General features: G+C 39.9%; 1 protein-coding gene across 3 annotated transcripts in view; it reads left to right on the forward strand.

The window, feature by feature from the left end:
- The first annotated feature begins 2,031 nt into the window (after positions 1–2,031).
- The window catches only part of ZFX (zinc finger protein X-linked), a 61,251-nt gene continuing 40,753 nt past the window's right edge, over positions 2,032–22,529 (forward strand). For 2 of the 3 annotated variants that reach the window (XM_036912798.2, XM_036912800.2), the window contains exon 1: positions 2,032–2,170. The gene's annotated coding sequence lies outside the window, so the exon portion shown is untranslated. The remainder of the gene's footprint in view (positions 2,171–22,529) is intronic. The other variant, XM_036912799.2, reaches the window with a different exon arrangement.

Genomic DNA, 22,529 nt, shown 5'->3' on the forward strand with positions numbered 1-22,529 from the left:
AACTTAAAGTGTAGTTTACCTCATCTGTACAACCACTTGTAGAATAATCTTTATTGTACTTCAACAAAGGTTTATCTAACTTAATTAATAGAACCAAGCCATCCCTTTCTTGTTTCCCATCAAAGTTAACAGTCTCTTTATGTATTAAAAGTAATGGTAGCAAAGCTAATATCTGGAATACGTTATCTGTGCAAATAAAAGTATTCCTGATTTAAAAAAAAAAAGTAATGGTAAAAGGCTCCCAAAACTACTACTGGTCTTAAATTGAGGAAACATCTTTTTTTGTTTATGCTCCTTGACACTCTTTTCTTAAGGGCTTTATACTGGTGGACTTAGTAGTATTTGATGATAATTATGGAAGAACTAACAAGAATGCTGATACTACGTTTTTGTGTTCATGCTGCTTACAGTTGATGGTGATGAGACCCCATTCTTGACATACCATAGCATTAAATGGAGGCTCTTGGACAGTAAACACTGGTTATCAATTTTTTGAAATTATATTAATGTGGATATGCAAGCTATTTCTCATTTTTACTTGAAAAAAATGCTTTGCCTTTTTGTGAATGCAGTCTATATCACAGCCTGAATTTTCTATAAACTATTAAGACATGTCATTTGTCATTTTTGAAAGGAAATTTAATCGCTTGAAAAAAATAAAAGCTAAAGCCTTGAGAGGAAAATTACCATCCAATACATTCTCAGAGATTTCTTCCTCTGTACGTTTTTCCTTTTTGAAAGCATTTTATAATTGTAAGATGTCTAGGGGAAAGGCCAAGTTGCATTTTGAGAACTTTAAAAAGTTATGACAGGAAACTGAAATACAGGGCCTCTGTATTTAGAGACTTCACAACAGTATGCTATTTACTTTACAACCTTTGTGTTCTTTACTGTTTAAAAATGTCCTTAACATTTAGTGAATGTAAGAAATAAAACGTCAGATTTCACATAGGGTAAAGACCACACTAACGTTTAACTAGTAACTTTTAATCATAGTTTGGGAAAGAACATAAAAAAAATGTTAATGAAAACGCAAAATACACATTTTTGGAATTGATATTTTGTTTAATCACATGCATATTTTCCCTTCTCTCTTGTCTTTTTATACTTAATAGTCTGTAAAAAAATATCCATACCCAATTCTGCCACCTCTCTGTATATTTGTTAAAGAATGTGAAAAATTCATTATTTACGAAACAATTAACACGACTTACATTTCATAGGCACCTTAACTTTGAAAGATATATAGAAAATATACAGTAAAAATATATTCTTTGCAGTGTGCGAAACCAGTTTCAAAATGTAACCCTCTTCCTCATTTTTTCCCCATAACTAATAAAATCAGTTTCTCTGACTGAATGCTTATTAAAAAAATTAACGGTTTGGTCGTTGTTCTAGGATAACCCTTCTCCACCCCCTCCTCTTGCCCACATACCCATTTAGATTGGCAAGCTTATTTTCATTTTGTTTAAAAAAATTTTTTTTTTTTTTTTAAAGCTAAGGCAGGGGTTGCTAAATCTATCTTCTCCAGTCACGGGGATGAAGGAAACACATTTACTGCGGGCGGGGGTCTGAGGGCCTGCAAACAACTCGAGCAGGCGCCTTGGCCAGGGCGGGCGCCGAGAGCCTGTAGGTCTCCGGGGAGGGCCCGGGGGGCGGCCGCGGCCCACAGGAGATACTAGGGGGCAGCCGGGCCCGGTCGGGTGCGGGCCGCCCGCCTCTCCGCGGGGTCGGCGGCCCCACGCAGGTTTTACGGCCGAGGCGGCGGCAGCGGCGCGTGTGTAGTGGAAAGGCGGCAGCGCGGAGGTGGAAAGAAGGGGGGCGCTGTCACCGAGACTCCGGCCGCCGGAGACCCCGTCGCATCGAGGCCACTGGGCTCCCGGGTCGCGGGGTGTGAGTGGCGCCGACCCGGGGCGCAAAGGGGACACGCTGGTCAGAGGAGGGGGCCTGTCTACCCTTCCGCATTTTCCTGGGTCTTTCTCCCGGGCGGTGACGTGACGTGCTGACGGCGGGCCCGTGCCGGGGAGCTGGGCCGCTTTTTGTCAGCTCCGAGCTCGGCCCCTCCTCCCTCCCTCCGCCCGCCCCACCAGCCGGAGCCCGGCCCAGTGCTCCAGAGAAAGGCCGGCCTGCAGGAGCCGCCACCGTCGCCGACCTCCCGCACTCTCGTCCGGTGAGTTCCGGGCGCCGCGGCGGCCGCGGGGCCTAGCGCGCGCGCAGCGGCCTGGTCTCGGCCTGGTCGGCGGCCCGCAAGGCGCCCTTTCGCGCTAGGCCAGGCGGTGCGGCGTGCGGCGCCGAGCAGGCCCCGAGGAGGCCGCAGTTAGGCCCGGGGAGGAGCCCGGCTGCCCCGAGCGGCGGCGGAGACGCGCTCCGTAAACGGGCGGGGGTTGGGGGAGGGTCGCCCGGTAGAGCCGGAGGCGGCTGAGGGGCCCCGGGTAGGCGCCGCGGCCGCCTCCGGGCACCGTGCGTGGTCGAGGCCTGGCAAGGAGGGGAAGGCTGCAGGCGTGAGGTGAAGGCCGCAGGCCGGCCGGGCCGATTTTCGCTATGTAAATATTGGCGAAGGGGGGGAGGGATGGGGGACAAGATGGCGGCGGCTCAGCGCCTACTGCAGGGGACGATTAAGGGGGTTGTCGGGAGGGGGAGCCGCCATCTTGAAGGCGGCGTCTGAAGAGAAAATTCCGCTACAGCCCGTGAGGGGGGTGTCGAAGAGCGGACGGCGGTGGCGGCCGCTCCGGTGACGGGCCCCGGGGGCCCGGCACGGCTGCGTGTGCGCGCAGATGGCGCGTGCTCGCTCCCTACGGCGGCCATTGCCCTCACCGCCATGATGGGTGCTAGAGCTCCAGGCGCTTGGCAGTAGCGCCACCTTCCTGCTCTGCTGCTTGCAGCCCCGTGACTGGCTGCTGCTTCCGCTGCATTTTAACTGAGCTGCCGCAGGCAGCCATCTCGTCCCTTAGCTCCACTGGCTCCGCGGTTCGGCCTCGCGCTCTTAGGCACCCGAGGACCCTCGGGCGAATGGCAGCCCTGGCGCCTGAGCTCAGCTTGTCAGATGGAACCCCAAGACATTTTCTTTATACTCAACCAAAGTCATACGTGGCTGCTAGCGTGCCCTCGAGGCGGTTTTTTCCAGCAATCACTGCGTTCTCTAGTATTCTAATAAAGAAATAAAAATAAAATTTGATAGGAACTAAGTTCTCACCAGTCTTAACCAATAGGGGAAGAAGTATAAATTGCACAGCGCTAAAACGGAGAGTAAAGATTTTAGGGAGTCTTGAGCTCATTTATTTGGAAACAGCTTTCTTGAAAAGGTGTTTTTACGCTGTTAGTGATTTGTTGGTGGTACTCACTTTTTGGGGGGAGTAAGAAAAAGGCAAAAAGTTGTTTATTACTGAAGGACACCACAATGTGGTGCAGTTTTTATTGTTGGTGCATGTCATGTATTTAGTTTCTCCATTTGATTTGAAAATTTCTGAGGTAGAATTCTATCCCTTAACGTTCTTGTGATTGCTGTTATACAACTCTCCTGTAAACTTGAGACCCCTGTTTCAGCGAGGCACTACTGTGCTAGGTGCTAAGAAAGATTAGAGGGTTCTTGTAATGCAGTTAGTGGTTCCAAGAAGTTCGTTGCTGAGAGGCAGATGAGACGAAGTGAAATGCACTGAAGTGCTGTGGGAATTACAGTCATTTTCTGGGGTTCCAGAGGAAGGTAATTTCCATGTGGAGCATCTAGGAAGGGTTCCTGAAGTAGGTGCATTTTGAGAAGGTTACTGAAGGATGGGTAGGACTTTGATAGAGTGGAAGTGGGAAAAGGGCATTTCAAGGTGAAGCTTCTTCACAAAACAGCATGTATTTATAGTTTGGCTGGAGTAGATGGTGTAGGTAAATAGGAGCAAAAATGCTCGTGTTTTGATTAATATTTGACTATCCTAGATGAACATGCAGGGAATGTTTCCCAGAAAAGGTAGAGATGATGGAAGACCTTGCTTGCCAGTTGGAGGGGCTTATAGATGGAGGAGTCCAGGGGGAGCCCTCAGGTAGCAGGGTGAGGACACACCTGAGCCAGGCATTGTATTCACTCAGGAGTTCCATTGCGCTAGGAAAAGTTTCAAGATTGAAAAATAATGAGAATAGCAAGTTGATGTTTTCTCTCTACTGCAGTAATTACCAACAATGTTCAGAAGTTAAGCCCACTTTACTACTTTTTTAAAAATCAAGCACTACTGGACAACTCCTTTTTTCTATCCTAACTTCTCACACCAAATAATAGTTTGCTCAGTTAATGTGTGTACTAAACAAATAGGGTTCTCTAACTTTTCACTTACATGGTTGAAAATTACAGGACTACTGCTGGTTACTTTAGGAAAATGAGGAATGAACTGTAAGTTTTCCCATGGTAATTTTTAAGTTTTGCAAAGTAGGTTAGAAGGGCGATTACTAAAAAAGCAGCAGCCTTCGGATGGCCTTGTGCAATCTCTGATCTTCCCCCTGGTGAGAGTAACCACCTTTCTGTTTGAGAGGGTAACTAAGGCTGTTTGCTAAGTTAAGCCTACTCGTGTTTTGATTAATATTTGACTATCCTAGATGCACAAGCAGGGAATGTTTCCTAGAATTTTGTCATTAAATCCATTGGTAGCATAGGTATTCGCTGGAAAGTTGTTTCAGTTTTTTCATTTCCCCACACTGCAATAGGTCAGATCGGTGATGCTCCATGAGAGGATGGGAGGGAACTGAAGATTCTCATGTTTATAATGAAAGGCCATGGTTTAGAAAAGTGAGAAACTGAGAAACAGTGCATTGTAGGAGACTGACTAGAGGTAAGTTGCTAAGGCAGGCTGCAGTTGTTGGGGTGGTACGGGTAAACATAAACTTAGAAGAACCAGTTACTTTATGTTGTGACAGCTGGGAAAGAGACATAGATGAGCTCTAAAAAAGGGAGTTATAGTGCTGCATACACAGTACAGCAGCGGTGGATGTTCCAGGGCAAGAGTGGATGATTAAGTTAGATTCAAGTTGTATAGTTGAAAAGACGATAGGTGTATAGTTGTTTATAAGAATGTTCTTAGAAGAATTTAACCTTGGAAACGGTTAAATATAAAATGCTTTTTGCCTGAAATGGTCGACCTTGATGCGGAAAACTCACTGGTGGAAAACCTTATTACCCAACCGTCTTGGAAAAATGAAGTGTTTTTACTTTACATGTATGTTTAATATAGATGCAAGTTTCTTTTTTAAGAAAACATGCCCACAGTGCGTTAAAAAATTTTTTTTTCCACATTGCTTTTCCTAAGTGCTTCATCTCTAACCTCATCTGGACTTATATTGTCATTGATGACCTTGCTTGTTTTATTTGTGTTTGTATAAGCTGGTGATTCCAGACTTTACTTACTTTTTTACTCTTCAGCCCCTCAACCTGTCCTTGAAATCGCTCAGCCTTGTCAGAGATTACCTAACCTTTTACTTAAGCCAGAAAGATAGACTACCACCTGACCTAAGCAGTTGAGTTTCCTTCCTTCCACTTCCTACTCTTAGAGAAGCAGGAAAGTCTCTACCTAAGCTTTCCTCCCGTTCTTTCACTGCGGGAAGAATTGGCCGCCTTCAGGCCCAGCTGCTCTGTCTGTGCTCCACCCATCCCAAAGGACTGCCGCTCGCATCATTGCCCTCTAACTCTGCTGGTGCCTGTCCCTCTCCTTACAAATATTCTGAGGTTTGCTTACGTTGCAAAACCCTCACCTGTCTTCCCTCTCCTTTCAGCAGTACTTTTATTTTGTTTCGTCCCACTTATTCCTAAATACAGTTTCCCAAATCGGGAAACTTCCACAGCATGCCAGTCGGTATGTGGCATATAAAAGTGTTCTGTATTTCAGAAACTCTCTCTCTACTGTCGTGGGATTTCCCTCAGGGTACCTATCCTTTTTCCTCAAATCTTCTCCCCTGGTTTTGGTGTCCCTTAGAAGTCCACTCTCTTTCCTCCTAGGTTCTCATCTAGCATTTCCTAGATAATCTTCACCCAGGTGTCTTACGTAAGTCTGAACGTTGCTGAAACCAAATTTATGTGGCACGTAATAGATGCCCAGCAGTATTAAATGGAAATCTATCTCTTTTTTTAAAACTCAGATCCCGCAAAAACAATTCCCTGTTCCTAGCTTTCTTTCTGTTAGTTGTGCCATCACTTTTCCAGGCTCATTCTTTCTTCTCTGTCTCATAGCAATGTGGACGTCTTTAATTTAGCATTTAACCTATTATATTTTAACTGTGTTATTTTTTACTTTTGTCATCTTTTCTAAACGCTGAATGTAGAGATGGGTTCTCATTTATTCTTGTCCCTGAGCAGTATCTGGCATATAGTCGTTATCTCCCAAAACAATGATCTCAGTTACTGAATGCAGAGAATTTTATGTAGTTGAATAGTGTTCAGCTGTTCAGGCTTCTAGTAAGTGGTCCTTTGACCAGGGGGTATATGTATTAATGTGCACCACATGAGCTCAGTAACCCCCACCCCCTCTGCTTAGGGGTTAATATGGCCAGTCTATTTTTATTCCTGTCAAATTATTTTTCCAAACAACTTTTTATAAAATGCAGGTGTCTTGTAACTACATTTTACTCAAAGGGAGGCACATTTTGAGGAAATATGTGGTCTTGAAGTATAAAGCCATTAGGATTTAAAAAATATATTTAAAGTTTTAAAATTATGAAATATTTCAGAATTACTGAAAAGCAAGTATAACCCACATTTAACAGATCTTAATATTTTATCACTTATTTGCTTCATAACTTTTTGTTTAAAGAAAGAAAATCTCACAGATGCAGTGAGTGTCCCCATCCTATTCCTGTCCTTTGCCAGAAGTACTTACTGTCCTAATATGTATGTACGAAAAACAACATCAAGTATTGCTCTGTTTTAAATTTACATAAATGCTATACTGCGTGTCATTTTATGTATTTTTTTCACTAAGCAATATAATTTTGAGATTTATCCCTACTGTATGTGGATCTAGTCCAGTGGTTCTCAGAGTGTGTCCAGGAATTCCCAGAGATCCCTGTCTTCCAGCTGCATTCTTCTGTACACTGCACAAGTGCTGTACAGAGGTTGCATGACACATGATGTCATAGTAGGTTGAACACAGAAGCAGTAATGGGAATCCAGCTGTCCGCTATTAAGCCTGGCTCTAAAGAGATTTGCAAAAATGTAAAACAGTGTTACTCTTTTCACTAACTTTGTTTTGAAAATGATTACTTTAAAACAAATGTTATTCATGTTTACATACAGTGGGTTTATTTTTATGATTAATATTTTTAAAATGGCTCAGATTTGGGGCCTCTCTTGTCCCCTCCTGGTGTGAGCCAGGAGCTCTGTCCTCTCACTTTATCTCTAAATAAAAGTCTCTGCCTTGCTTTCCAAAAAAAAAAGCCTCAGATTTAATTTCTAATATAAATATGTATAGATAGAACCCATACAAATAAAAACTCTTTGGGGTCCTCAATGTTTAAGAGTGTGCAGGGGTCCTGAGACAAGAAGTTTGAAAACTGCTGATCTATTCATTCATTTTACTTGTATTTCAGTGTATAAATATGCTGTGCTTTATCTATTCTTATGGAGGGGCCATTAGGTTTGCAGTTCTTTGTGATTTCAAAAGTGCTGCTGTGAACATGATTATACATGGTTCTTCTCTCTTGAGATTATAGAAGTAGAATTCAAGAGTCTGTGTATTTGTCACCTTTACTGGGAATTGCCAAATCGTCATATTGTGTTCCATTTCACACTCCCACCAGCTGTGTATGAGCCTTGGTTCTCCAGGCCACTACCAAAAGATTAGAATTCGCAATTTTTCCCATTGCTGTTTTCATTTTGCATTTCTTAAGATTACTAAGTGAGGTTGAGCATGGCCATTTATCTGTGACTTGCTTGTGCCTGTCCATGGCCAACTTTTTATTGGATTGTTGACTTTTTCTTACTGGTTTATGGGCCTCTTTTTATATTCTGAATACTAATGATTTATAATTACACACACTGAAAATACCATTTCCTAGTTTGTGGCTTTTAGCTTTGTTTATGGAATATATTTTGTGTAGGACTTCTTAGTGTGATCGTAGTCAGTTTTCTCTCTCTCTTTTTTTTTTTTTTTCATTTATGGCTTATGTTTACTTGTATCTGGAAGAAATTCTTCCATTACCCCAAGGTCATAATAATGTGCTTTTTCATATTAGGTCACTCATCTGGAATTTTTTTTCTCTATTATGTGATGTAGGGATCTAATTCTGTCTTTTTAATATGGATTTGCCAAGTAGTTCAGTCTTTCTCCCCACTCATATATAATGCAACTCCGGAAGTTTATTATATATTCTCACTTGTTTCTAGTTTCTCTCTTCTGATTTCATTGGTCTGTTTGACTATCTCTATACCTATACCACTCTGACTTAATAATGATAGCTTTATAATTAAATCTTATATATGTTCTTTTTTCTTCAGGATTTTTAAAGCTATTTCCTCCCTTTATTTTGGGTCTGTGTGTCAATTTCTGTGAAAAACTTTACTTGCATCAAACTTACAGAATAAATATATAGATACATATAGACATGCTAAGTGGATCTGGGATTTGAATCTTTTTTCGTAAAACTCCTGCACAGCTTTTGTTAGATTTTTTTTGCTATATACTGTGTAATTTTTGTTGTCATTGTGAATAGGATTTTCTTTTAATTATTATTTTTAATTATTGCTGATGTATAAGGTACCACTATAGACTTACATGTATTGATCATGTAACCTTGCTGAACTTCATAGATTCTGAGTTGCACTTTCCCCCCTACATTTGAACACCTCTAAAATCAAAATAGAACTTCAGTCAATGGTGTCCTATAATTACTGTTGTCCAGACAGCCATCATGATGTAGTTATCATTGGTTACACATGTACAAACTTGGCCAAGACTTTTCATTTTGTCATCACTTAAATGGGGATGTGCATTATTGTGTAATTTCATGCCAAACAATGCAACTGAAGGCAGAAGAAATTGTGAAGTGGGTGTCTGACTGGAAAGAAAACCCCATAGATAATACTGGAGCATTTTAAGAGGTACTGCGTCACCAACACTCTTGTTGGCAGAGGACAGTATTGTTAGGAAAGATGGAGTAGCTTTGAGTAGAAAAGCAATCCTTAGTAAGATCCTGAGTGTGAAGTTTTAGAAGTGTCCTACCAATTTCTTTTCCTTCTATTTTTCTGTCTGTGCACAGAGTATGATAAAAATATGTCTAAGTCTAAAATAATTGTCTTGATAAATCTAAAATGAAAATTCTAGAGAATGAAGTATGGTGTCAATTTAATTGGCAAGTTTTTTTCTTAGTTGTGTGTCAAATAAGGGTGCATCTTATAATTGGTGGTATCCTTAGATTCACTAAAACAGGGTAATAACATAACTTTTTGTGTTTTCTAAGTAGTTGTATGTGAATAATGAAGATTTTATTTCTTTTCCATGCCTTTATGCCTCTTGTTTCTTAAAAAAAATTTTCTGCACTGACTAATGCCTCTAGCGCAGTGTTGAATAGAAGCATTGGTAACAGGTATTCTTGGTAGGCACTTTAGTAGAGTGCTTCCAATATTTTATTATTAAGTATGAAATTGTAGTGGGTTTTTTTGGAGGCAGTAAATATTATTTGTTAGTTTATGTTCTCTTCCACTTACCATTTTAAGAGTTTTCATCATGAACAGGAATTGATTTTTCTAATGCTCTCGCTGCATCTTTTGGTTTGATGAATTGCATTCATAGATTTTCTATTTTCAACTGTCTTTGGACTCTGCATATTTGCATCTCTTTGTTATCACATTCTTTTCTTTTTTCATGTAGTCTTTGTCTTGTTTTGATAACAAGGTTATGCTAACTTCATAAGATGAGTTAGGGAGTATTCTTTTTTGAAACAAGCTGTATTTTTTAGAGATGTCCTGTATCCTAAAAGTTGGATGGAGTTTATCTATGAAAGTTGTGCCTGATGCCTTTTTCTGAGTTGCTTTTTTTTCAATAGCCTTTAATGGTGATAAGTCTTTCTGGCTTTTTTTGAATTGTTTTTTGTGTGAGTGTTACTTATACAAAATGAACAACCTTGTAGGAAAATGTGAATTTTCAAATGTATTGATATAAAATGCAGGCCTCTCTAATAACTTTAAGATACTGAATTTTGTTAATTTGTTCTTTTTTTTCTGATTGATACTACTAGTAACTTGCCTCTATTATTAAGGCTTTCCAAATAGTTCTTTTTATTGACCCTTTCTGTTTCTGCTCTTATGGTTAATTCTTCTTTCCTTCTACTTTATGTGCATTTATTCTGACATTTAAAAATATTAAGTTGGAGATTTAGCTCATTAGTGTTTAATGTCTACTCTTATAAATATATGCCTTTAAAATGATAAAAGTACCCTCTGAACTGTAGTTGGATGCTATGACTTGGACATGAATTGATATTATCTAGTCTAAGTGTATTGTGATTTTCATGATCTTCCTATTGCCCACTGAACTATTTAGATCTTTGTTTTCCATTTTATGGTTGTTGTTTTTGCTGTTATTATCTCTGTGACATTTATTTCTAATTTTACACAAAAATAATTGTTCTTAATGCAGTCCCAATCAAAACCCCAATAAGGCCTCTTTTTTTTGATAGACCAATTCTCAAGTTTATATGGAAATATAAAGGGCCAGAAATAGCAAAGGCAGTTTTGAAAAAAAAGTTGGAAGATACACACTGTCATATCAAAGCTTATTATTATAAAGTTGTGGTGATTAAAACAGTGGGTGCAAAGCCAGATTGATAGGTGGAACAGAATACTCCAAAAGCAGACTTAAATTTACAAGGTCAGTTGATTTACAATAAAAGTGTATTGGAATTTTGATTGAATTAAGGGAGAATTGATACTAATCCAGCATATTCAAGAACAAGATTGATTTCTCTATATATTCGTCTTTTTAAAAAAATCCCACTTGGTAGAGTTTTCACAGATGACCCATTTTTAAGTGTTACATATGAAAGCTTTTGTTCAAGTATTTCAATTTTGTACCAGCACATTTTATGAATTCATCCTGATACTAATTTTTTGGTTCTCTTGGATTTCCTAGATAGAGCATGTATTTAAAAAGTATAAAATTCTTTCAAGTGATAATTAAGCCTTACATTTCATCATATTACCTAATTGTACTGGTTCTCAGTTACCATATATCTTAAATAATAATAGTGTTAGCAAACATCCTTTGCTTAATTTTGACTTTAGAAGGAGTACTTTTAGTGTTTTACTTTAGTTTTAATACACCTCGTTTGTTTTAAAGTGGTACATCATTCTCTTATCCAAAAACTCAAGTTGTCACATGAACTAGTTTCAGATTTGCGTATACTTGTGTATTTTTTAACAGCATTATTGAGATTAATCTGTTATAAAATTCACCCTTTAAAAAGGTGCAGTTAAGTGGCTTTTAGTACATTCAGATTTTTGCAGTTATCGCCACTAATTGTAGAACATTTATTCTGTCACCCCCAAAAGAAACCTGTGCTTAGCAGTCACTACTCCCTCCCTGTCCTTCCTCACCCCCAACCACTAATCTACTTCCTCTCTGTATGGATTTGCCTATTCTTGACATTTCATATGAATGGAATCCTGTAATATGTGGTCTTTTGTGTCTGCTTCTTTCACTTAGCACAGTGTTTTCAAGGGCCATTAATGTACCATGTGCAAGTATTTCATTCCTGTTTATTGTATTTTCTAACTGTTAAAATATCTTTCTGTTCCAATTTGACTGAATAGTTTGTTTCAAATAAAAAATGTTGAATTTCAGCTTTTCAGCATCTGTTGAGAAAAATCAGGATTTTCCTTTTTTGACCTGTGAATTTGGGCCATTATTTTGTTCCATCCTTGAATTTTAGAATAACCATACTTTCTTTTTTTTTTTTTTTTTTTTTTTAATAATTATTTTTTATTGAAGGGTAGTTGACACACAGTATTACATTACATGAGTTTCAAGTGTACAACACAGTGGTAGAACATTTATATACATAATTCTAGGTTCCAGCTATCACCCTACCAGGCTGTTACAATATCTTGACTATATTCCTTATGCTATACATTACATCCCGGTTACTAATTTATTTTACCATTGGAAGTCTGTCCTTCTTTTTTTTTTTTTTTTTTTTTTGTGAGGGCATCTCTCATATTTATTGATCAAATGGTTGTTAACGACAATAAAATTCTGTATAGGGGAGTCAATGCTCAATGCACAATCATGCACAATCATTATTCCACCCCAAGCCTAATTTTTGTCAGTCTCCAATCTTCTGAGGCATAACAAACAAGTTTTTACATGTAGAACAAATTCTTACATAATGAATAAGTTACATAGTGAACAGTACAAGGGCAGTCATCACAGAAACTTTCGGTTTTGCTCATGCATTATGAACTATAAACAGTCAGTTCAAATATGAATACTCATTTGGTTTTTATACTTGATTTATATGTGGATACCACATTTCTCTCTTTATTATTATTATTTTTAATAAAATGCTGAAGTGGTAGGTAGATACAAGATAAAGGTAGAAAACATAGTTTAGTGTTGTAAGAGAGCACATGTAGATGATCAGGTGTGTGCCTGTAGACTATGTGTTAATCCAAGCTAGACCAGGGCAATAAAACATCCACGTATGCAGAAGATTTCTCTCAGAACGGGGGGGTGAGGTTCTAAGCCTCACCTCTGTTGATCCCCAATTTCTCACCTGATGTCCCCCCTGCGACTGTGCCTGTCTTAGGTTGTTCCTCCCTTGAGGAATCTTACCCGTCTCTGGCTAACCAGTCATCTTCCGGGGCCATACAGGGAAATGTGAAGTTGGTAAGTGAGAGAGAAGCCTTATTGTTTGAAAAAGTTAGCTTTTTACTTCTTTGCATATTTATGCCCTGTGGCTTCTATGCCCAGCATTTGTCTTGAGGTATCTTTACCACTTGGAAGAATTATGATACTCGGTAAATTTGATATGAGGCACGAATTCTATTTAAGGGTTGTAATTAGGAAGGAAGAAGAAAAGCTATAGAAGTAGCAGGCGGAAGAAAACATGGGAAGATTGATTATTTCTTTGACAAATCTTCTTGTAGAGTAACTTCAGCATATATAGGTTTTAAGCTACTACTTAAATTGCGCACACACATTAACATAATAGGAGTATAGTTACATAACCAAAGCATATCTGTAATTACCAGCCATCTGCAGTGAAACCAAGAAAACCAGTTAGGCACCTTAGGCATTTGTGAAAACTTATCTATGACATGGTGGATATTGTCCAACTGAACTTGAACAGTCTGAGAGAAATCAGACAAATTAAAACAACCCATTCCTGGGGACTGTTCACATGCCATATGTTCTAGAATAACCATACTTTCAAGGACTGTATGTATGTGTATTTTTTTACATAATGTAATCACATTTGCAAATAATTTGTTTTGGGATTCATAACCAAGTTTGTAGTTTGGACACGTTATTTATGTTTGATTTTTTTAAAATGATAAATTAGTTTTGTAAAAGGTATTGAGAAAGCTTTCCTCCTCTGTGCTCTGGCATAGTTCAGATCATCTTGAGAAAGACCTGGAGTATTTTGAAAGGGTAACAGACAACTTTCTTCTTTTTTTTTTCTTTTTCCAATTTCATAATGATTGAGTTTTCTCTTATTAATGCTGGCAACTTGCATATCCCTGCTATGTGCTAGCATAGAATTATAGACTATTTCCTTACAGGTTTTTTCTTTTTCTTTTTTTTCTTATGTCAAATTATGGGTGTGCTTTCCCCCATTTTCCCTCTTTTATTGTTTAATTTTTATTTGTTTATTTTTTATTAAGCTGTCATTGATATATACTCTTATGAAGGTTTCACATGAGCAACATTGTGGTTACTACATTCACCCATATTATCGAGTGCCCCTCACACACCCCATTACAGTCGCTGTCCATGAGCATAGTAAGATGCTGGAGTCACTACTTGCTTTCTCTGGGCTATACTGCCTTCCCCATGCTCCCCCCCCCCCCAAATTATGTATGCTAATCGTAATGCCCCTTAATCCCCTTCTCCCTCTATCCTGCCTCATCTACCCTCACCAGCCCCTTCCCTTTGGTAACCACTAGCCCCTTGGTCTATGAGATTGCTGTTGTTTTGTTCCTTCAGTTTTGCTTTGTTATTATACTCCACAAATGAGTGAAATCATTTGGTACTTGTCTTTCTCCGCCTGGCTTATTCCACTGAGCATAATACCCTCTGGCTCCATCCATGTTGCAAATGGTAGGATTTGTTTTTTTTCTTATGGCTGAATAATGTTCTATTGTGTATATGTAACACATCTTTATCCATTCATCTACTGATGGACACTTAGGTTGCTTCCACATCTTGACTGTAGTAAATAGTGCTCCAATAAACATAGGGGTGCATATGTCTTTTTGAATCAGGGATCTTGTTTTCTTTGAGTAAGTTCTTAGGAGTGGAATTCCTGTGTCAAATGGTATTTCTATTTTTAGTTTTTTAAGGAACCTCCATATTGCTTTCCACAGTGGTTGAACTAATTTTCATTCCCACCAGCAGTGTACGAGGGTTCCCTTTCTCTGCATCCTTGCCAGCATTTGTTGTTCCTAGTCTTTTCTATGTTGGCCACCCTAACTGGTGTGAGGTGATACCTCATTGTGGTTTTAATTTGCATTTCCCTCATGATTAGCGATGTGGAGCATCTTTTCATGTACTTGTTGGCCATCTGAATTTCTTTTTAGGAGAAGTGTCTATTCAGGTCCTCCATTTTCAATAGTGTTATTTACTTTTTGGGTGTTGAGGCATTTGAGTTCTTTGTATATTTTGGATGTTAACCCCTTGTCGGATATGTCATTTATGAATATATTCTCCCATACTGGAGGATGCCTTTTTGTTCTACTGATGGTGTCCTTTGCTGTACAGAAGGTTTTTAGTTTGATGCAGTCCCATTTGTTCATTTTTGCTTTTGTTTCCCTTGCCCGAGGAGATGTTTTTAAGAAGAAGTTGCTCATGTTTATATTCAAGAGATTTTCACCTATGTTTTCTTCTGAGAGTTTTATGGTTTCATGATTTACATTCAGGTCTTTGATACATTTCAAGTTTACTTTTGTGTATGGAGTTAAACAGTAATCCAGTTTCATTCTCTTACATGTAGCTGTCCAGTTCAACACCAGTTGTTGAAGAGACTGTCCTTTGTCCATTGTAGATCTATGGCTCTGTTATCGTATATTAATTGACCATATATGCTTGGGTTTATATATGGGCTGATTTATATATGTGCTTTCTGTTCTGTTCCATTGGTCTATGGGTCTGTTCTTGTGCCAGTATCAAATTGTCTTGATTACTGTGGCTTTGTAGTAGAGCTTGAAGTCGGGAAGTGTAACCCCCCTGGTTTTATTCTCCCTTCTCAGGATTGCTTTGGCTATTCAGGGTCTTTTGTGGTTCCATATGAATTTTAGAACTATTTGCTCTAGTTCGTTGAAGAATGCTGTGGGTATTTTGATAGGGATTGCACTGAATCTGTAGATTGCTTTAGGCAGGATGGCCATTTTGACAATATTAATTCTTCCTATCCATGAGCACGGGATGTGTTTCCATTTACTGGTATCTTCTTAATTTCTCTCATGAGTGTCTTGTAGTTTTCAGAGTATAGGTCTTTCACTTCCTTGGTTAGGTTTATTTGTAGGTATTTTATTCTTTTTGATGCAATTGTGAATGGAACTGTTTTCCTGATTTCTCTTTCTGCTAGTTCATCGTTAGTGTATAGGAATGCAACAGATTTCTGTGTATTAATTTTGTATCCTGCAATGTTGCTAAATTCAGATATTAGTTCTAGTAGTTTTGGAGTTTAATCTTTAGGGTTTTTTGTGCACAATGTCATGTCATCTGCAAACAGGGACAGTTTAACTTCTTCCTTGCCAATCTGGATGCCGTTTATTTTTTTGTGTTGTCTGATTGCTGAGGCTAGGACCTCCAGAACTGTGTTGAAAAAAAGTGCGAAGAGTGGGTATCCTTGTCTTGTTCCCAATCTTAAAGGAAAAGCTTTCAGCTTCTTGCTGTTAAGTATGATGTTGGCTGTGGGTTTATCATATATGGCCTTTATTATGTTGAGGTACTTGCCCTCTATACCCATTTTGTTGAGAGTTTTTATCATGAATGGATGTTGAATTTTGTTGGACGCTTTTTCAGCATCTGTGGAGATGATCATGTGCTTTTTGTCCTTTTTGTTGATGTGGTGGGTGATGTTGATTGATTTTTGAATGTTGTACCATCCTTGCATCCCTGGAATAAATCCCACTTGATCATGGTGGATGATCTTTTTGATGTATTTCTGAATTTGGTTTGATAATATTTTGTGAGTATTTTTGCATCTATGTTCATCAAGGATATTGGTCTGTGATTTTCTTCTTTTGTGGTGTCCTTGCCTGGTTTTGGTATTAGAGTGATGCTGGCCTTGCAGAATGAGTTTAGAAGTATTCCTTCCTCTTCTGTTTGGAAAACTTTAAAGAGGATGGGTATTAGGTCTTCAGTAAATGTTTGATAAAATTCAGCAGTGGTACCTAGTCCAGAAATTTTGTATTTGGGTAGTTTTTTAATTACAAATTCAATTTTGTTGCTGGTAATTGGTCTTTTCAGATTTTCTGTTTCTTCCTGCATCAGCCTTGGAATGTTGTATTTTTCTAGAAAGTTGTCCATTTCTTCTAGGTTATCCAGTTTGTTAACATATAATTTTTCATAGTATTCTCTTATAATTCTTTGTATTTCTGTGGTGTCCTCAGTGATTTTTCCTTTCTCATTTCTGATTCTGTTTATGTGTGTAGACACTCTTTTTTTCTTGGTAAGTCTGACTAGGGGTTTATCTGTTTTGTTTATTTTCTCAAAGAAGCAGCTTCTCCTTTCATTGATTCTTTCTATTGTTTTATTCTTCTCAATTTTATTTATTTCTGCTCTAATCTTTATTATGTCCCTCCTTCTACTGACTTTGGGTCTCATTTGTTCTTCTTTTTCTTGTTTCGTTAATTGTGAGTTTATACTGTTCATTTGGGATTCTTCTTCTTCCCTGAGGTAGGCCTGTATTGCAGTATACTTCTGTCTTAGCACAGCCTTCACTGTGTCCCGCAGATTTTGCGGTGTTGAATTACTGTTTTCATTTGTCTCCCTGTGTTGCTTGATCTCTGTTTTTATTTGGTCATTGATCCATTGATTATTTAGTAGCATGTTATTTAGCCTCCATGTGTTTGTGGGGTTTTTTGTTTTCTTTGTGTGATTTATTTTTGGTTTCATACCTTTGTCATCTGAGAAGCTGGTTGGTACAATTTCAATCTTGGCGATAAAGATAGTTTACGGAACTGGCATGTGTGATGGCTGGGAGAACGTCCCTTCTTGCTGGTTTGTGGCCTTCCTCTCCTGGGAGAACAGCGACCTCTAGTGGCTTGTGCTGGGCAGCTGCGCGCAGATGGGGCTTCTGATTCCTGCCTGGCAGGCTCCGCTGTTGCTATGGGCGTGGCCTGCCTCAGGCTGCTGCTCTGATATGGTGGAGCCACGTTGGAGGGGAAACAGCCAGGAGGCTGTTTATCTGCATGAGGGGCGTCCGAGCTGCGCTGCCGCCCAGGGGGTTAGAGCGCTCAGAATTCCCTGGGATTCCCAGCTGTTGGGCTAATTGTCCTGGGACACTTCTGTCCAGCTGTCGGGTCACTGTCCCTTTAAGACTTTCAAAAAGCGCTCGCTTTTCTTTGTCCCAGGGGTGACGGCTGTGGGGACCCGCTCACAGGTCTTACTGTCCTGTTCCCCTAGTATCCTGTACCCCACGCATGCACTGTGTGTCTGCGCTCTGGGTGCGGATGGCTACAGATGGCTATTTAGCAGTCCTGGGCTCCCTCTCCCTCCCCGCTCTGACTCCTCTCCTCCCGCTGGAGCTGGGGTGAGGGGCGCTCAGGTCCCGCCGGGCTGGGGCTTGTATCTTACCCCTTCGCGAGGTGCTGGGTTCTCGCAGGTGTGGATGTAGTCTGGCTGTTGTCCTGTGTCTTCTGGTCTCTCTTTTAGGAAGAGTTGTATTTGTTGTATTTTCAAAAATATATATGGTTTTGGAAGGAGATTTCCAACTGCTCTACTCAAGCTGCCATCTTGGCTCTGCCCATCTACAATTTCAATCTTTTTAAATTTATTGAGGCTATTTTTTGTGGCCTAGTGTATGATCTATTTTTGAAAATGTTCCATGTGCACTTGAGAATAATATGTATCCTGTTGCTTTTGGATGGAGCATTCTGTAGATGTCCGTTAGGTCCATCTGTTCTAATGTGTTGTTCAGTGCCTCTGTCTCCTTACTTATTTTCTGTCTGGTTGATCTCTCCTTTGAAGTGAGTGGTGTGTTGAAGTCTCCTAAAATGAATGAATTGCATTCTATTTCCCCCTTTCATTCTGTTAGTATTTGTTTCATATATGTAGGTGCTCCTGTGTTGGGTGCATAAATATTTATAATAGTTATATCCTCTTGTTGGACTGACCCGTTTATCATTATGTAATGTCCTTCTTTGTCTCTTGTGACTTTCTTTGTTTTGAAGTCTATTTTTTGAAGTACTGCAAATCCTGCTTTTTTCTCCCTATTAGTTGCATGAAATACCTTTTTCCATCCCTTTACTTTCAGTCTGTGTATGTCTTTGGGTTTGAAGTGAATCTCTTGTAGGCAGCATATAGATGGGTTTTGTTTATTTATCCATTCAGTGACCTGATGTCTTTTGATTGATGCATTCAGTCCATTTACATTTAGGGTGATTATCAATAGGTATGTACTTATTGCCATTGCAGGCTTTAGATTCATGGTTACCAAACATTCAAGGGTAATTCTCTTACTATCTAACAGTCTAATTTAACTCACTCAGTAATGTATTACATACAAACACAACCTAAAGGTTCTTTTTCTCCTCCCTTTTCTTCCTCCTCCATTCTTTATGTATTAGGTAACGTATTCTGCACTCTTTGTCTATCCCTTGATTGACTTTGGAGGTCGTTGATTTGATTTTGCATCTGCTTAGTAATTAATTGTTCTTCTTTACTGTGGTTTTATTTCCTCTGGTGACAGCTATTTAGCCTTAGGAACACTTCCATCTATAGCAGTCCCTCCAAAACACACTGTAGAGGTGGTTTGTGAGGGGTAAATTCTCTCAGCTTTTACTTATCTGTAAATTGTTTGATCCCTCCTTCAAATTTAAATGATAATCTTGCCGGGTAGAGTATTCTTCGTTCGAGCCCCTTCTGTTTCTTTGCATTAAGTATATCATGCCCCTCTCTTCTGGCCTGTAAGGTTTCTGCTGAGAAGTCTGACGATAGCCTGATGGGTTTTCCTTTGTATGTGATCTTTTTTTTCTCTCTCTAGCTGCTTTTAAATGTCTGTCCTTATTCTTGATCTTTGCCATTTTAGTTATTATATGTCTTGGTGTTGTCTTCGTTGGGTTCCTTGTGCTGGGAGATCTGTGCACCTCCATGGCCTGAGAGACTATCTCCGTCCCCAGATTGGGGAAGTTTTCAGCAATTACCTTCTGAAAGACACTTTCTATCCCTTTTTTTCCTTTCTTCTTCTTCTGTACACCTATAATGCAAATATTGTTCCGTTTGGATTGGTCACACAGTTCTCTCAATATTCTTTCATTCCTAGAGATCTTTTTTTCTCTCTGTGCTTCAGCTTCTTTGTCTTCCTCTTCTCTAATTTCTATTCCATTTACTGCCTCTTGCACTGTATCTAATCTGCTTTTAAATCCCTCCATTGTATGTTTCATTTCAGATATGGAATTTCCTAATGATTGAGTCTCCATCTTAAATTCATCTGTGAGTTCTTGAATATTTTTCTGTACCTCCATGAGCATGTTTATGATTTTTATTTTGAAATCACTTTCAGGAAGATTGGTGAGTTCAGTTTCACTTGGTCCTTTTTCTGGTGTTTGTGAGTTTTTTGTTTAAACCAGGTTCCTTTGACTTTTCATATTTGTATGTGGCACCCTCTAGTGCCCAGAAGCTCTAGTCTCTGGAGCTGCTCAGTCCCTGGAGTGATGTTGCGCGTGGCAGGGAGTGGCATTGGTGCCTGAGGTGAGGAAAGAGGTGTTTCCTGCCTTCCGCCTGCAACGCCTGTCTCCACTGTCAGAACCAGTGGGCCGAGCACACAGGTGTAAACCTCTGCTTTGCGTTTGTATCTGCTGTAGGCTGAGCCTCTCTCTGGCCATGACAGGGCCATGGCCTGATGCCATAACAGGGACTGTTGGTTTGCGAGCTGGTGCCAGCAGGCCAGGAGGAGGGTGCAGCAGGCTGCGTATCACAGTGGGGGCCTCGGAACTGAGTAGCCAGCCAAGGGGATGGAGCGCCTGAAGCTCCTGAAAATTCCCAACCTGGTGGGCAGAGTGCGCCCAGACAACCTTGTCCACCTATCCCTTCTCCCGAGCAGCAAGCTCCATGCAATCCCCACCCCTTCAGGAGCCCTCTCGCTATTAGGAAGCCTCTCGGTCTACCTGCCTTTCCTTTGTCCCAGAGCAGCTGGATGTGGATCCCTGTCTTCCACATAAGGCTGGAATCTCAGTCTTTCCATGTATTCTGCTTTCCAACCCCACTAATCTCCAGAGCACCATGCAATGTAGGTTTTTGCTCCAAAGTGGATCTCCAGAGCTGGGTGTTCAGCAGTCCTAGGCTTCCACCATCTCCCCGCTCTGTTTCTCTTCCTCCTGGTGAGGTGGGGTGGGGGAAGGGCTTGGGTCCCGCCGGATTAAGGCTTTGGTACATTACCCTGTTTCATGAGGTCTGCTCTGTTCTCCAGGTGTATGCACTCTGGCACAGCCTTCTTTCCTCTTGCTCTTTTAGGATTAGTTGTGTTAACTATATTTTCGTATTATATTTGGTTTGGGAGGAATTCTCTGTCTCACTTCTCACACCACCATCTTTAATCTTTTAATATTAACTTAATAATTGGACTTTCAACATGTCAACTTGGAGACATATTCTACTCATTTTCAGGAAAGAACATGTTTCATGTTCTATCTATTTAAACTGCTTCAAATTAAAAGGCCCAACAAATAAAAAACAATTTCACCTATGAAAAATATAAAATGTATGAAAAATGTTAAGTGTACATGCTCTGAATAAGTTGGCACTGCTCTTTCCCCACTGAAGTCACCTCTCACCATAATTCTTTCTCCCCCCTTTAAAAATGTAATTATAAAATGGTAAACATAAATTAGTGTTCTAAGCATAATGACATACTGCGTGGAATTAAGCCAATTATGAAGGCAAAAAATGGGATTCATTAAGGTATTTAAGGCCCTTCTCCCCATTTTCCCTGTATAAATCCAATCCCATCAGCTCTAAGAATTCTCAACCCGTATATTAACTCCACTAAACATTCATTTTCCTTGGCTTTTCTATTAAAGTTTGACAGATAATTGATCCCCTCAGTTTTGAAATTCTCTCCTTCCTCAGTTCTCTTTCCACCTTCCCAACCATGGTTTACTCTGCCTCCCTCTCCCATTACTGTAGCCTTGCCCACGGTGGTGCGCTCAGCCCTCTTTTCTACTTTCTCTCTACTCTAGTTTCAACTACCATTTACACAAAGATGACTCCCCAAATCCCCATCTCAGTGTGGTACCTAATACTTGCACCAGACTGCCTGCTGAATATTTTCATCTGATAAAACCCTGCTTTCTCTTGACATGACCTTTCTCCACTATGGCCTTTTCCTTCCTTCCTGCTTATATCCAGTCAGGTTGTCAGACCCTGTCCATTCTTTCTCCACAACTTCTCAGGAATCTGTCCCTTTCTTTTCATTCCCAATGTCACCATTTACTCTCAGCTTCACATTTCCTGATCCCCAGGGGACGAAAATAGCCTCTCAACTGGCCTTTCACTCCTTTCTGCCACTCCCACAACGAATGACTAGGAACCCTATTACAAGCTGGGGCTGCTGCCAAGTTGAGGCATTCCTGAAATCTGAGGGCAGTCCTCCAAAGCACTGCTCTGATTGTGGCACAGCCCTACCTGGAAAGCTTCAGCAGTTCCCCAACATCCAGGGTGCTATTAACCTAAGCCACTGTAACAGACTTACTGCTCTTACTCCCATCACTTTACATCATATCCATTTCCTAACAAATATTCTGGCCCAAATGGTGGGTATCTACTCATCTTATTTTGACTTAGGTGAGCAGCAGTTGTTCAACAGATAGTTTTGACTGGTTATTTTTTTCTATTTTGTCAATATAAAAACTCAAATCAGGAAAAACCTTTTTGTACTTCCAAGCAAAGAGGACTGTATTTCAACTTTGTAACCACAGTGGAATTAGAAATAGTCCTACAGTCAGAATGAAACGAATGTTCTTAGAATGGAACCTACTCCATAAGAGTTCTCAGGATTGTCATCAAACAAGGGTGGGGGCACGTGCACTGACAGTACAACTGAAAGTTCCCCTGCCTTGCCTGAAGGAACTGAGCCCAGAGACCCTCTGAATCTGATAAACTCAATGGTTCAGAGAACCAATA

The sequence above is a fragment of the Manis pentadactyla genome, chromosome X, assembly GCF_030020395.1.
Source record: "Manis pentadactyla isolate mManPen7 chromosome X, mManPen7.hap1, whole genome shotgun sequence".
In the NCBI taxonomy this organism is placed as follows: domain Eukaryota; kingdom Metazoa; phylum Chordata; class Mammalia; order Pholidota; family Manidae; genus Manis; species Manis pentadactyla.